The sequence below is a fragment of the Pelophylax lessonae genome (assembly GCF_965119305.1).
Source record: "Pelophylax lessonae genome assembly, chromosome: 6".
NCBI classification, from domain to species: Eukaryota; Metazoa; Chordata; class Amphibia; order Anura; family Ranidae; genus Pelophylax; species Pelophylax lessonae.
In genome coordinates this window covers 60,956,225-60,970,071 of record NC_138773.1, presented here as the reverse complement: position 1 = coordinate 60,970,071, position 13,847 = coordinate 60,956,225, and positions in this window count along the sequence as shown.

Sequence of the window (13,847 nt, the reverse complement as noted above, 5' to 3'; positions counted from 1 at the left end):
ACACATCCCCTAGCGGTCTACGTCCCCTAGCCTTAAGAGACCCAGTCGCCAGACTTTAATTTCAAATCTTCCTATAAGATTTGTTATACTAGTTTACCTGTAGAAGCCTCTTGTATAGATAGCCTAAAGGCTGTACACTGCTGGGAGTTGCCATCTTTGTTGTGGTTAAGCTGGGTACAGTGCCTGAAATCTGCTGGTTTAAAAGGAACCCGGCTGACTTTTTGGACTTGTTGAATGGACATGCTGGAAAACCAGCATCCAATTGGTGCTTGCACACTGAGTCCTGATAAGTGTATTCTGCTAAGGGGTGTCCCCCCCCCCCCAAATCTGTCAGTTTCTTAACCCACTGGTGGTACTCGGCTCTATTCTAGAGCATGTCAAATACGAAGCCTATGGGCACAGTCTGGCCCACTGGGCCTTGACTCTCCCATCCAGTCTTGCAGCTGAAACATGGCAAATGACAGTTTCACCACCGTGGCTCTCTCCCAGCTGTTATTTGTAACACACAGAATCCTGTGTTTACAAGTGACAGCTTTCAGTGGCTTCTGGATGTAACTAGGGCCGAAACAATTGATTATGAAAATAGTTAACTATTTTCATAATTGATTAGTTGGCCAGCATACAGAATGCATTATTTGTTTACATATCAGGAAATAAAGTGATGCACACATACAGCTCATTACACCGTCCATACATGTCAGTATACACAGTGCAGCACACATACAGCTCAGTACACCATCCATACATGTCAGTATACACAGTGCAGCTCAGTACACCGTCCATACATGTCAGTATACACAGTGCAGCACACATACAGCTCAGTACACCGTCCATACATGTCAGAATACACAATGCAGCACACTGTCTCCATACATGTCGCTGTGCAGCATACATATTGACATGTATGGATGGTGTACTGAGCTGTAAGTGCCCGAGAACTTGTGAATGTGAGGAGCAATGCCTCATGGGACAGCAAAGTGAGTTGGTTCTAAAGGCAGAAGGTTTTTTTACCCTGCTATAGGAGCGCACTATACTTTGCAGCTTGCCATAGGGAAACTCTGAAAGTGGGAGAAGCCAGAAGAGGAGAATCAGGGCTGCTCTGTGCAAAACAATTAGATAGGAGGCAAGTATAATGTTAAAAAAATCACTGGGGGGGGGGGGGGTATAAAAAAAAAATGTGCACACCCTCTTATAACTGGCAATGTAGCTGTGAATTACAGGTTAACTCCGCTTTCATGGGGGGAAGAAAAGTCAGCAAATAAAGAAAAAAACAATATAGTGTACACAATTGTTACACAAATCCTATTGTAATTGAATGGTCTTAAAAATGACCTTTCCTTTTTAGTCTGCAGCTGTTTCTGAAAAAGCAATGCAATATGGCTACCTGGAGCTGTTCTGTACACAGAATGTATACTGACCACACCCCAGAAACATTTCCTGCTTGTGATTGGCTCACCAATTTTCCTAGAAGTCTGCCTAAGGCTTCTTTCACACAGTCCGCTTCTGTAGGCGGATCTGTGCTGGTCAGCAGGGGATTGTAAACCCAGATCCCTGCTGAGCAGGCAGGTGACATCTCCCTCTCCGCTCTGTGTGCGGAGAGGGAGGTGTCAGAGCCCCATGCATCTTTATGGAGGAATCAGATGATGTCCGCTCTCATCTGATCCCCTGGACAGATGGAAAATAGGGTTTCCATCCGTGTGGATTTCACAGACATGATTGGATGCGGATGTCAGCGGACATGTCTCCGCTGCCCCATAGGGATGCATAGAGGATCCGATCATGTATGCCTAAAAAACTGACAGGTGGATTGTTCGTGTGAAAGGACCCTATGATACAAGTCAGATTTCTGGCATCCCCTGCAACAAATATGTCATTTTTGGTAAGATACTCCCAATAGGAACACGCTTAAAGGGATGCAGGCCCAGAAGATTTCCTCAGAGCTCTAGCTGCCACATAATTATGAAATCACTCCCATTTGATTCTCTCAGCACAGAGGAACAAACAATGATTACTTCATAATAAAAGGAAGGAATCTGCAACAAAGTTTGTTAAAATCCTTGTAATGTACATAGATCACCCAGAGGGGAATGTTTTTTTTTTCTTCAACAAAAGTGGAGTTATGATTTAGGCAATCCCAATAAACTCATGTTAAATAGGAGTCAGTACACATCTACCATCAAGTGCTGATTAGCCCCAAATAAGGTTCATCTGTTCTAGTAGGTCTTTCTTTTCTTAGTCACATTCTACAGCAAAAGCCATGGTCCGCTGAGAGCTTCCAAAGCGTCAGAGGGATCTCACTATTAAAAGGTATCAGTCAGTAGAAGGGTACAAAAGAATGTCCAAGGCATTGGATATACCATGGAAGACAGTTATTATGGAGAAAATATGGCACAACAGTGACATTACCAAAAACTGGATGGAAGAAAACTGGTCAGGGAGGCTGCCAAGAGGCCTGCAGCAACATTAACCACTTAAGGACTGCCTGCGTAAAACCGACGCAGGGACTCCGATGCATGGGGCAGGCGGCTCCAATTGCCGCCTGACACCCGTGATCATTCCCCGCTGAGAGAAGGATGGTCAGCTTTTGTTAAACACAGCTGACTGTTCTCTCTGAAATGATCACAGAGTGCCTGTGATCCTTCTATATAGGATCACAGGTCTCTGTGATCATCTCACAAGCCCATCCCCCATACAGTTAGAATCACTCCCCTAGGCTCACATTTAACCCCTTGATCACCCACAGTATTAACCCCCTTCCAGTGTCATTATTACAGTAATAGTGCATATTTTTAGCACTGATTACTGTAGTAATGTCACTGGTCCCCCCAAAAATGTCAGGGGGTCCTATCTGTCCGCCTCAATGTCGCAGTCCCGCTAAAAATCACAGATCGCCGGCATTACTAGTAAAAAATAAAAATGACAACTCTTTTCTGTAGTTAGTAGACACGATAACTGTTGTGCAAACCAATCAAAATACTCCTATTGAGTTTTTTTTTTTTTTTTTACCAAAAATATGTAGCAGAATACAAATTGGCCTAAAATGTTAAATTGATTTTTTTATTTTTCGAATGTTATATAGCAGAAAGTGAGAAAATGGAAAATTGTTATCAAATACTTACCGTAATTTTCCTTTCCTGATGGACTCCATGGCAGCATACGTTTGGGTAGGCCCCGCCTCCTCTCCTACCTCATAGGACCCCACTCCCATAAATCTTTGCTCCCTTTCAGCATCAGTGTTCTGTAACTAGCCTACTCAGGAATTGGGAGGGGACTCCTGCTGCCATGGAGTCCATCAGGAAAGGAAAATTACGGTAAGTATTTGATAACAATTTTCCATTTTCCTGACAGACTCCATGGCAGCATACGTTTGGGAAATAACTCGCTATACACTCCCGGGTGGGAAGATGCTGAACAAAAAAAACTTTAATTGGCACTGTCAACAGACAAGACTTGAACGCCAAAATTAACGGAAGATAAGGCAGCAGGTTCAATACAATAATGGGAAAGGAAAGTATTGACAGACGACCAGGATGCTGCCTTGCAGATTACGTCGGGCGCGACGTGTTTGGAAGCTGCCCAAGACGTAGCAACGCTTCTTGTAGAGTGAGCTGTAACCGCCTCTGGAGGAGCCAAGCCCTTTGCTCTATACGCCCATTGGATAGCCTGGACAATCCACGCAGCCACTGCTCTGGAAGATGCACGCATACCCTTCTTTTTGCCATGGAGAAGAACGAAAAGGAAATCCGATTGGCGGAAGGATGATGTGGCTTCTAAATATTGACTTAGAGTATTACCCACATCTAAAGGATGGACTGGAGATTCCTCATCAGTTCTGAAGGTGGGAAGAACTATCTCAGCATTCTCATGGAAGACAGAGGTCACTTTTGGATTTGACCCCAGCATAGGGATTAGGACTACTCTGTCTTGAAAGAAGGTCAAAAAAGGCTCTTTGTAACCTAAATTGTGTATCTCAGAAACCCTCTTAGCGGAGGTAATGGCCACCAAAAATGCTGTCTTCAATGTAAGCTCCTTGATTGACATGGAAGCGACTTCCTTCGAAGAAAAAAAGTCCAAAACTAATGGAAGGTCCCATTTTGGAAATCTCGGCTTTCTCTGAGGCCTGAGCCTGACTGCGCCCTTAAAGAATTGCTGAATCAGGTGATGGCTTGCCCACTGAATTCCGGTGAAGGCTGAAATGGCGGAAACTTGCACCCGGAGAGAACTAACTGAGAGGGGCAGATCCAGACCAGATTGCAAAAAACTTAGAATCTGCTGAATAGTAGGTGTATCTACTGGACCTGACCTCTGGGCCTGATGACTCATGAACCTGGCCCATATCCTCTCATATACCCTGTTGGTGCTAGGTCTTCTTGAACTCAAGAGAGTCGGAATCACCTCTTCTGGACATCCGAGAGCTTCCAACCTCCCCCTCTCAAGAACCAGGCCCTGAGGTGCAGACGTGCCGGGCATGGGTGTAGAGTAGGACCCTGAGATAGAAGGTCCGGCCTGATAGGTAGAGGGATTGGATCCCTGAAGCTGAGAAGGGTCAGCAAGGGAAACCATGGCCTGTTGGGCCAGAAGGGGATTATTGCTACAATCTCTACTTCCTCCATCTTCAATCTCCGCAGGAATTGGAGTACTATTGGTACTGGTGGAAAGGCATAAGCAGACTGGAAGTTCCATCTGTCCGTGAGGGCATCCACTCCGAAGGCTCGAGGATCTCTGAACCTCGTGTAGTACTTCCGAAGTTTCTTGTTGCGTGGACTCGCAAACAGATCCACCTCTGGCGAAATCCCCAAGGACAGGACCCAGTCGAATACCTCCTGATGGAGGGACCACTCGTTGTTGTCTAGATGGAAACGGGATAGGAAGTCTGCTTCCACATTCAACACTCCTGGAACAAAGACCGCTGAAAGATTGGCCAGATGATGCTGGGCCCATGTCATGATCGGCTCTGTTTCTTGGAGAAGAGACATGCTGCGTGTTCCTCCTTGCCTCTTGACATAAGCCACTGCCGTGGTGTTGTCCATCCTTAACAGCACTGAAGCCCCCTGTGTTAGATGGTGAAAAGCCTGGAGTGCTTTGAGGGCGGCTCGAAGTTCTAGAACGTTGGACACTACTCCGTGACCTGGGAAGTTCCATCTGCCTTGTGCCACTTCGGTCAGACAGTGGGCTCCCCAACCGGTATTGCTGGCATCGGAGGTTATCGTTATCCAGGAAATCGGAGCGATTGAGTGGCAGTTGGTCAGATTTGTACGGCGTAACCACCAGGGAAGGCATCCCTTCATGAATGGAGTCAGGTGAATAACCTGTGACAAATTCTCCGTCGTCCACTGTTGGAGAAACCCCTTCTGGAAGGGTCTCAGCTTCCACATAGCCCACTTCACCATAGGCGAGGTGGCTACAAGCGTCCCTACTACCTTTAGACACTGACGAGCAGTGAGACGAGAGGCAGCAAGAGCGTGAGACACCCTGCTCTGGACTACAGGAATTTTCTCTTCTGGCAGGGAAATGGTGCACTTCACCGTGTTGAACAGTGCCCCGAGAAACACCAGCGACTGCGTAGGCACCAGATGGCTCTTTTCTAGATTCAGAATCCAACCGAATCCCTGAAGTGTAGAGATCACTAGGTCCAGATGCAAGATTAACTGACGTCTGTCCTGAGACAGAAGGAGGAGATCGTCCAGATAATGATGCAATCTGACTCCTTTGGTCCTGATGAAGGCCACAACTGCCAGCAAGGTCTTGGAGAACGTGCGAGGCGAAGTTGAGAGCCCGAAGGGAAGACACGTAAATTGCATGTGGGCAGGACCTACAGCAAACCGGAGGAACTGATGATACTCTCTTGCCACAGGAACGTGGAAGTATGCGTCTTTTAGATCGATCGATGCCAACCAATCTCCTGGGAGAATTGAGTGTTGTATTGTGACTAGGGACTCCATTTTGAATCTTTCTTGATGTATAGACCTGTTGAGATATGTAAGGTCTATCACCGGGCGCCAGGTGCCGTTTTTCTTCTGGACGAGGAATAGAGGTGAATAGACTCCTAGACCTCGTTCTGCATCGGGAACTGGCACAACAGCTCGCTGAGCCAGTAGAGTGTCCACATAGGCGAGAAGAATCTCCTTTTTCTCTGCCGAAGGGGGAAGTGATGTTGCGACAAACCTGGGTTTGGGAACCTTGTCGAACGCCCACGAATGTCCCTGGGACACGATGTTTAACACCCAGGGATGCTGGATCGAGGCCGCCCAGACCTCCCGAAATTGGAGCAACCTGGCCCCTACCGGGACGGCCTGGACGGGCCCAACCTCAAAAGGATTTGGTGGCCTCCTGGTCACCAGACGAAGAGCCTTTAGAGCCTTTCTGAAAGGTGGACTGCCTTGACTTCCAGCCTCTTCCGTAGGACTTTCCTGGTCTGTAGCTGCGTGCTTCCCTGGCACGACTGGTAGTTTGTCTTCTCGGGAAGGAGCGCTTCTGAGCGCCTGGGCGTTTATCCTGAGGGAGGAACCCAGATTTTCCACCCGTGGCCCGAGTTATAGCTGCATCCAATTTATTCCCAAAGAGGGAAGAACCCTCAAAGGGAATCCGGTACCACGCCTGTTTTGATGCAGCGTCGGCTACCCAAGAACGAAGCCAAAGAGCTCGTTTAGCCGTAACCGAAGACAGCATAACTCGGGCCAAGAGGCGAATGGTGTCTATAGACGCCTCCCCCAAGAAGCCCGCAGCCATCTTCAACTCCTGTATCGGAGAACGTTGAAGAGTTTCCTCCGAGATACCTCTAAGAGTGTCATCCAGGGCGTTGATCCAAACTTCCATGGCCTTCGAAATTGTAGCCAGAGCCAATGCTGGTTTGCAGGCCATACCAGCTGAAAGATACGCCCGTTTGAGATCGGCGTCAATCCTTCTATCCAAAGGATCTCTAAAAGATACCGTATCCTCCAATGGAAGAGTGACATGCTTAACTAGTCGCATCACCGCTGCATCCACCAAAGGAGGGGACTCGAGGTGTTTAACCTCCTCCTGTTTGAATGGGTACAGTTTCGCCATTTTTGTGGTCAAGGAATTTTTCTTCTCCACCTTGCTCCACTCTTCAGAAATTATATCTCCCAGTTCCCCTAAAAAGGGAAAGTTCAAACGCTCTTTGCACAACTGTTTAAAGAATTTTTTCTGCTTCGGGGAGGAAACAGCCGGATCTTCCCATTCAAGGGCCTCTCTCACTGCCTTGACTAAAGGAGAGACAAGGTTGAACTCAAACCCAGTACCGGAGTCATCCGAATCAGATTCAGAATCCGAAGGAAGAATGGAAGGATGGTTGGGTTGAGGAGAATCAGACGGATCCTGAAATAAAAAATCTCTTTCAGGAGAGCGGGATGGCCCTGCAGCAGTACTTGGTCTGTGTAGCTCAGCAAGAGAGTCTTTCAGGACTCTACGCACAACTTCCTCGATATGTTGGTCCGACTTTTCTCGTTCACCCGTAGCTTGGGCATAGCAGGGTTTACACAAAGAGGATCCATCTGTTATTAGGGTACTACACCCCCAGCACTTCTTCCCATGTGGACGCTCTGAGTGGCCATGATGCTTGGAAGATGACTGACCACTGCGTCCCTTATCGTGGGGAGAGCTGCGTCTGGACCTAGACGAGGAGCGCCGGTGGTGCGATTTAGAATGTCTGTCTTCAGTGCGTGCATGAGGCTGCTGGTCAGACCTAGAAGAGCTGGAGACAGACATGTAGGACAGGGAAGACATCAGCTAAAAGAACCTGCAGTTTCCCTACCCCCAAAAATTGCCCAGCACATACCTTGTATGAGCGGGCTGGCCACTAGGGGGCGGAGAAGCATCCATACTCTTCAATAGACAGAGCTCTATCAGCTGGTATGTAAAAAGAAAGGCAGGCTATTGGCTATAACATCTAGCATAAAAACAGGATTAAAAATCATCTATTGCATGGGATCTTACCTCAAACGACAAAGCCAGAAACTGGGGGAGGCTATAACACGAACCGACCGTCCCACCAGTTTCTGACAAATCTGCTGTTTAAATAGACCGCTCTGCGATCCGTGAGCGGTACTGCGCATGCGCGAGTGACGTCACGCGTCATCCCGCGCACGCGCACCATCCAAACCACGCCGGCGACTACTGCGCATGCGCAGACAACGGCGCAACCCGGAAGAAACGGCCGGGATAGCGGCCGCTGCCGATACCGGATGAAGATAAGGTAACAACGGAATACTCCCGGCGGCTAATTAAATAAGGGAAAGACCCCATAAACAAACCTATAGTATAAGATGATTAAATACAATGCCTGTCAGGGGAAGGAAGGCTACAATAATACACAACAGGAAGTAAAGACATATAATAAAGATAGAAAATGGTCCCATAACAGGGCTTACCACCCTGCCCGGAGCAGAGACGGGTCCAGAGACGCACCACCAGCTGAATCTTCGGGCAATGATGGGCCACCCACCGCAGCTGGGCTCTCTCGGCCAGACCACAGAGCTCCCTGCAAAGGGTCTCTTCTATTGCCCCCTCCATACCCTGCTAATAGCCAGGGCTTAGCGGAGGCTCCAAGACCCAATCCTGCTTCCGTGTATATAGGACCGTATTTAGTAGGAACATCACATGTATGAATGAGGAGGACGAAAAAAGAACACTGATGCTGAAAGGGAGCAAAGATTTATGGGAGTGGGGTCCTATGAGGTAGGAGAGGAGGCGGGGCCTACCCAAACGTATGCTGCCATGGAGTCTGTCAGGAAATACTGTTTTCTCTTACGTCCTCCGACAGTCGCCGCCTTCTCACAAGTCTTCACCAATGGGTATTGACCTTTGCTCCGTAGGAGTAGCTAGGCAACAAGAATTGTTAATACAAAAGCTTTTAGCATAGACACACCCCTAGGGGCTGTCCCCTCAGTCAATACCTCCCTGCACCAGCATTCCCAACTCAGTTTGACTTTGCCTAACTTAGGAGTAGCTGGCTTTCCTGTGCTGGGGCTCAGTCTCAGCCTTCTACCCTTTATTTGATTTTATTTCAAGTATTTTTCTCTTTTCCTTGCTAGCTGTTATTTTGTCAGCCTTAGTTTAGGGATCTTCGGATGAAGATGATCATGCACAGCTGGGTCTCGGACTGGTCGCCCTGGATCCCAGGGCTGAGAGCCAGATGGATCCCCAGCCTGCCATTGAGCGTTCAGCTTAGGTTTTACCCTGGCACATTGAACGACCCATCCCTGTTCGCTGCAGGAATGCTGCCTGTGAGGTGGCTACCTCACTGGACGCCATGACTGCGGTCCACAAGCGTCCTGGCTGCGGCACTCCCTGTCTGCCCTGATAGTGGTTTGACGCTGGAGACGGCTTCCCACACCATCTGGTACGGCAAGCACCTTCTGTGTGGGGACCTTCTGTATGGGTGTCAGTCTGTGGCTGTGTATTACCCTCCATGTCTGTGTAACTGCGGGCTCCCTGTCAGATCCCTGTGTGGCTGCACTGCCTGTGGGCTGCGAGGGGGGGCCATCCTGCTCTGGGTTACTTGTTTTCCTGGGTTGTTGCTCCTGTTGAGTGCGTTTTTCCTGTTGCCCAGTTGGTTCTCTTACTGTGGTAAGGTTCCTTTCTCTGATGTGGGTACTGCGTTGCCTTTATTCTACGGTTGCGTCTCCCACCCCTCATGTCTATACTGCTTTGGGACATCCCATTGGTGAGTGGGCGGCGACTGTCGGAGGACGTAAGAGAAAACGGAATTTTTGTAAAATCTTACCGTAAAATTCCTTTCTCCGAGTCCTCCGACAGTTGCTGCCCCCGCCCCTCTTGGGTTTTTTGTGTACTCTTACTGCTATGCTACCAAACTGAGTTGGGAATGCTGGTGCAGGGAGGTATTGACTGAGGGGACAGCCCCTAGGGGTGTGTCTATGCTAAAAGCTTTTGTATTAACAATTCTTGTTGCCTAGCTACTCCTACGGAGCAAAGGTCAATACCCATTGGTGAAGACTTGTGAGTGGGTGGCGACTGTCGGAGGACTCAGAGAAAGGAATTTTACGGTAAGATTTTACAAAAATTCCGTTTTTTTTTTTTTCAGAATTCTTGCACTTTTTTGTTTATAGCGCAAAAAATAAAAATTACACAGGTGATCAAATACCACCAAAAGAAAGCGCTATTTGTGGGGAAAAAAGGACATCAATTTTATTTGGGTACAGCGTTGCATGACCGCGCTATTGTCCGTTAAATTAACGCAGTGCCAAATCGCAAAAAAAAAAAGGCCTGGTCATTAAGGGGGCAAATCCTTCCGGTTCAGAAATGGTTAAAGGAGCTGCAGAAATATCTGGCAAGCCCTGGCTGTGTGGTACAGGTGACAACAATCTCCTGTATTCTTCATATGTCTGGGCTATGGGGTAGAGTGACAAGACGGAAGCATTTTCTTACCAAGAAAAACATCTAAGCCTGGCTAAATTTTGCAAAAACACATCTGAAATCTCCCAAAAGCATGTGGGAAAATGTGTTCTGGTCTGATGAAACCAAGGTCGATCTTTTTGGCCACCATTCCAAAAGATGTTTGCTGCAAAAACAACACTGCACATCACCAAAAGAACACCATGCTCTTTTCTTTTTTTTTTTTTTAATAAGTTATCACGTTCCCTCTGTTCTCAGTTGCATTAGAGCTGGGGGGAGGAGAAGCACACTGAGCTTCCCAGTGAATGGCTGTGCAGGGGGGCGCTGGTGTATGTGTGTGTGTGTCAGGACAAGTCTGATAATTGGAGGAGAATGCACTGGGTTCCCAGCATAACTAGAGAACTGACCACGGTGTGTTCTGCTTAGTAAGGCCAGTTTTTGATAGGAAAGCAAGGGGACAAGCAGGAACACCAGGGATTCACACAAAGGAAGCAATACAAAGAGAACAGAATACTTTCTCATACAAGTACATGGTACAGCAGGCACATATCGGGAATATAAAGTGTCGGGGTAACAAATGTTTAACCGGTTGCCGACCAGCCGTACTTTTACTGCAGCAGGTTAGGTCTGTCTCGCGAAACGACGTACCTGTATGTCGCTTCGTGAGACAGCTAGTGTAGGCGCACACGCTGATTGGCCATAGGGGGAGCCAATCAGCATGTCTGGTGGATGCGATGTCTGCTCGGCACCCGCGATCGATCCCCGTGGAGACAGAACGATGTAAACACAGCAGACCTCTGTTCTGTCAGTGATGAACATAGGGATCCTGTGTTCCTCCTATTGAGGAACACAGGTCTCTGTTTATCCAGCAAGCCCACCCCCCCCATAGTTAGAAAGCACCCCCTAGGGACACACTTAACCCTTTGATTGCCCCTGGTGTTAACCCCTTCCCTGCCAGTGTTTTAGCACAGTAACAGTGCATATTTTTAGCACTGCTTACTGTAGTAATGTCACTGGTACCCCCCAAAAGTGTCCGATCTGTCCACCACAATGTCAGTCTCGCTAAAAATCACTGATGGCTGCCATTACTAGAAAAAAATGACAAATCTTTCCCCTAGCTTGTGGACGCGATAACCAATCAAAATACACATATTGGGATTTTCTTTTTTTGCCAAAAAAATGTGGCAGAATACATATGCCTAAAATGAAAAAAAAATTGATTTTTAATTTTTTTTTTTATTGGGAATGAAATATAATATATATTTTTTTCAGAATTTATCAAATATCACAAAAAGCTATTTGTGGGGGGTGGGGGGACGATATCAATCTTATTTGGGTACAGCGTCGCACGACCACACAATTGTAAGTTAAAGTAATGCAGAGCTGTATCGGAAAAAATAGCCTGGTCATTAAGGGGGTAAAACCTTCCGGTCCAGAAGGGGTTAAACATGGGCTGTGACCATCCATGTTTTTAATGCTTCCCCTATAAGATGCATCGCACTCTACCAGTTTTTCAAAAATACCTTCAACGAAAAATGCCATTTCCTGCCTGACATATGAGCAGCTAAAAAATAAAATACTGATTACATAGACCCAAATCCATTCAAATAATCACTTTTATTTTCCTCATGCTATGCCCTAGTTGGAGTGTGTTCAGATGTTGGAGTGACATTTCTATATCTAGGTACACTTTGGTAGCTTGAGTGACATCTGATAAACTGGGCCTAGTCAAGATCTCCTACTCTACCATCATGGCCAGTCCTAAGAAAGGAGGGTTGTGTATCAACCAAGCAAGCTAAAATTCTAGAAGTAAAATACACAATAAATTGCACACACTGTCAGCCTATTGTGCTGACATATAGGTAAAGAACTTGTTTGCCAGCTCATGTGGGTTAGATTACAGGTATGTAAACTAGTGTTTAGCCATATTAGCCCTACTACCCAAAGATTCCCAGTAGCCTTTTACTTCCCCTAAAGTAAAGCCAAAACTCCCCCCCCCCCCCCCCCCTCCTGGTTAAGGCTGATGTGCGAATTGAATGTGGTTTCCCCGCATCCATTTCGGAAGACAGTGTGACTGGCTCTCAATGGAGCTGGTTCACACAGGTCCCGGGCGGCAGCAGAGAAGATTGCAAAAAGGTCCTGTGTGTGTTTGGGTCCGGTTCAGGTGCAAAATTCAGACAAAAATTTGGATCTGAACCGGTGAACAGACACACGCCGAACCCCAGGGACAAACCTGTGGCTGCATATATGGTAACCCGGCCTGAGGCTTGGTGATAATGGTAAACAGGACAGTGTGGATCTATAACAGGCGCACAGATGGCAACAAAAACTGACAGGCGTTCAAATCGATTTCCACTCTATCCAAAACATGGAAAAAAAAAAATTGTATTTAGTTTTACTTCAAGAACCCTTTCACAGTGATCCATTCGTTTGATTTACAATGGAAGGCGCCTTTTTGGTGTTGCTTTTGAAAAACTGCACCAAAGATGTAAGCACACCTGCAGTAACATAGGATTTAATAGGTAATCGCTATGTGCTTTTGTTGCCCTGGAAAAGTGTGAAAAGGGGCTTAAATGATAAGTTCACCTTTAGGAAGGTTACATGCCCCAATGCTGCCCGATCCCCGCACTCTGACAGGAGTACAGGGAGAAGTTTCCCATACCAGCTGTCACTTTTTAAAACAGCAAGGCTGTGCGGGGCATCACCACTACAGCCGCATCATTCATTCACACAGCTCTGTGCTGGGAAGCCCCATGGTAGTTCATTGATTCTTCCTGTCAGATTGTATCTGCTTGCCTGTACGGGCACACAGATCTGCTGGCTGATCACTGGTGCAATGCTCTACAAGCTAAAAAGAATAAATATAATAATGCACATTTTTTGCAGAGGGGAAAAAAAAAAAAAAAAAATTTTTTTTCCTCTAAAAAGTGAACTTATCCTCTAAGTTACCTTATACACAGTATTGCCAATCTGAAAAAGATCTGCGGTAGATCACATTCCAGAGGTCTTTGACATGTGGCTCAAAGATATGTCATTAACCATCTCCATTCTGTGTATGAATAAAAAAAATGGATGCCTAACAAAGGCTTCATAGTAAATTCTTCCAGAGAACTCTTAAAAGTGGTTTGTTAACCCACTGTGACAGGGCCGAGATTCCCCCCTGCTGACGTCCGTTGGGACGGAAGGAGGAGAGAGTCGGCCGGTCACGTGAGCACTGCTCTGAAATCAGATATAGATGGCATTTTGTTTTTAATAAATTACAGAGACAGGAGTACCTGTTATTAGGAAACACACAGGATTATATAGGACAATAAAAGTAATTTCAGCAGCTGGATGGGAGGGGGAGGGCACTGACACAGGAGAGGGGAGGGGGCAGAGCGGTGGATGACGGAGGCACGTAAACGGACCACGGTGTCAGGGCTCAGCAGCCATGATTAACCGTGGTCAGTCTACAAAGGGGAGGGCAGGGCAGG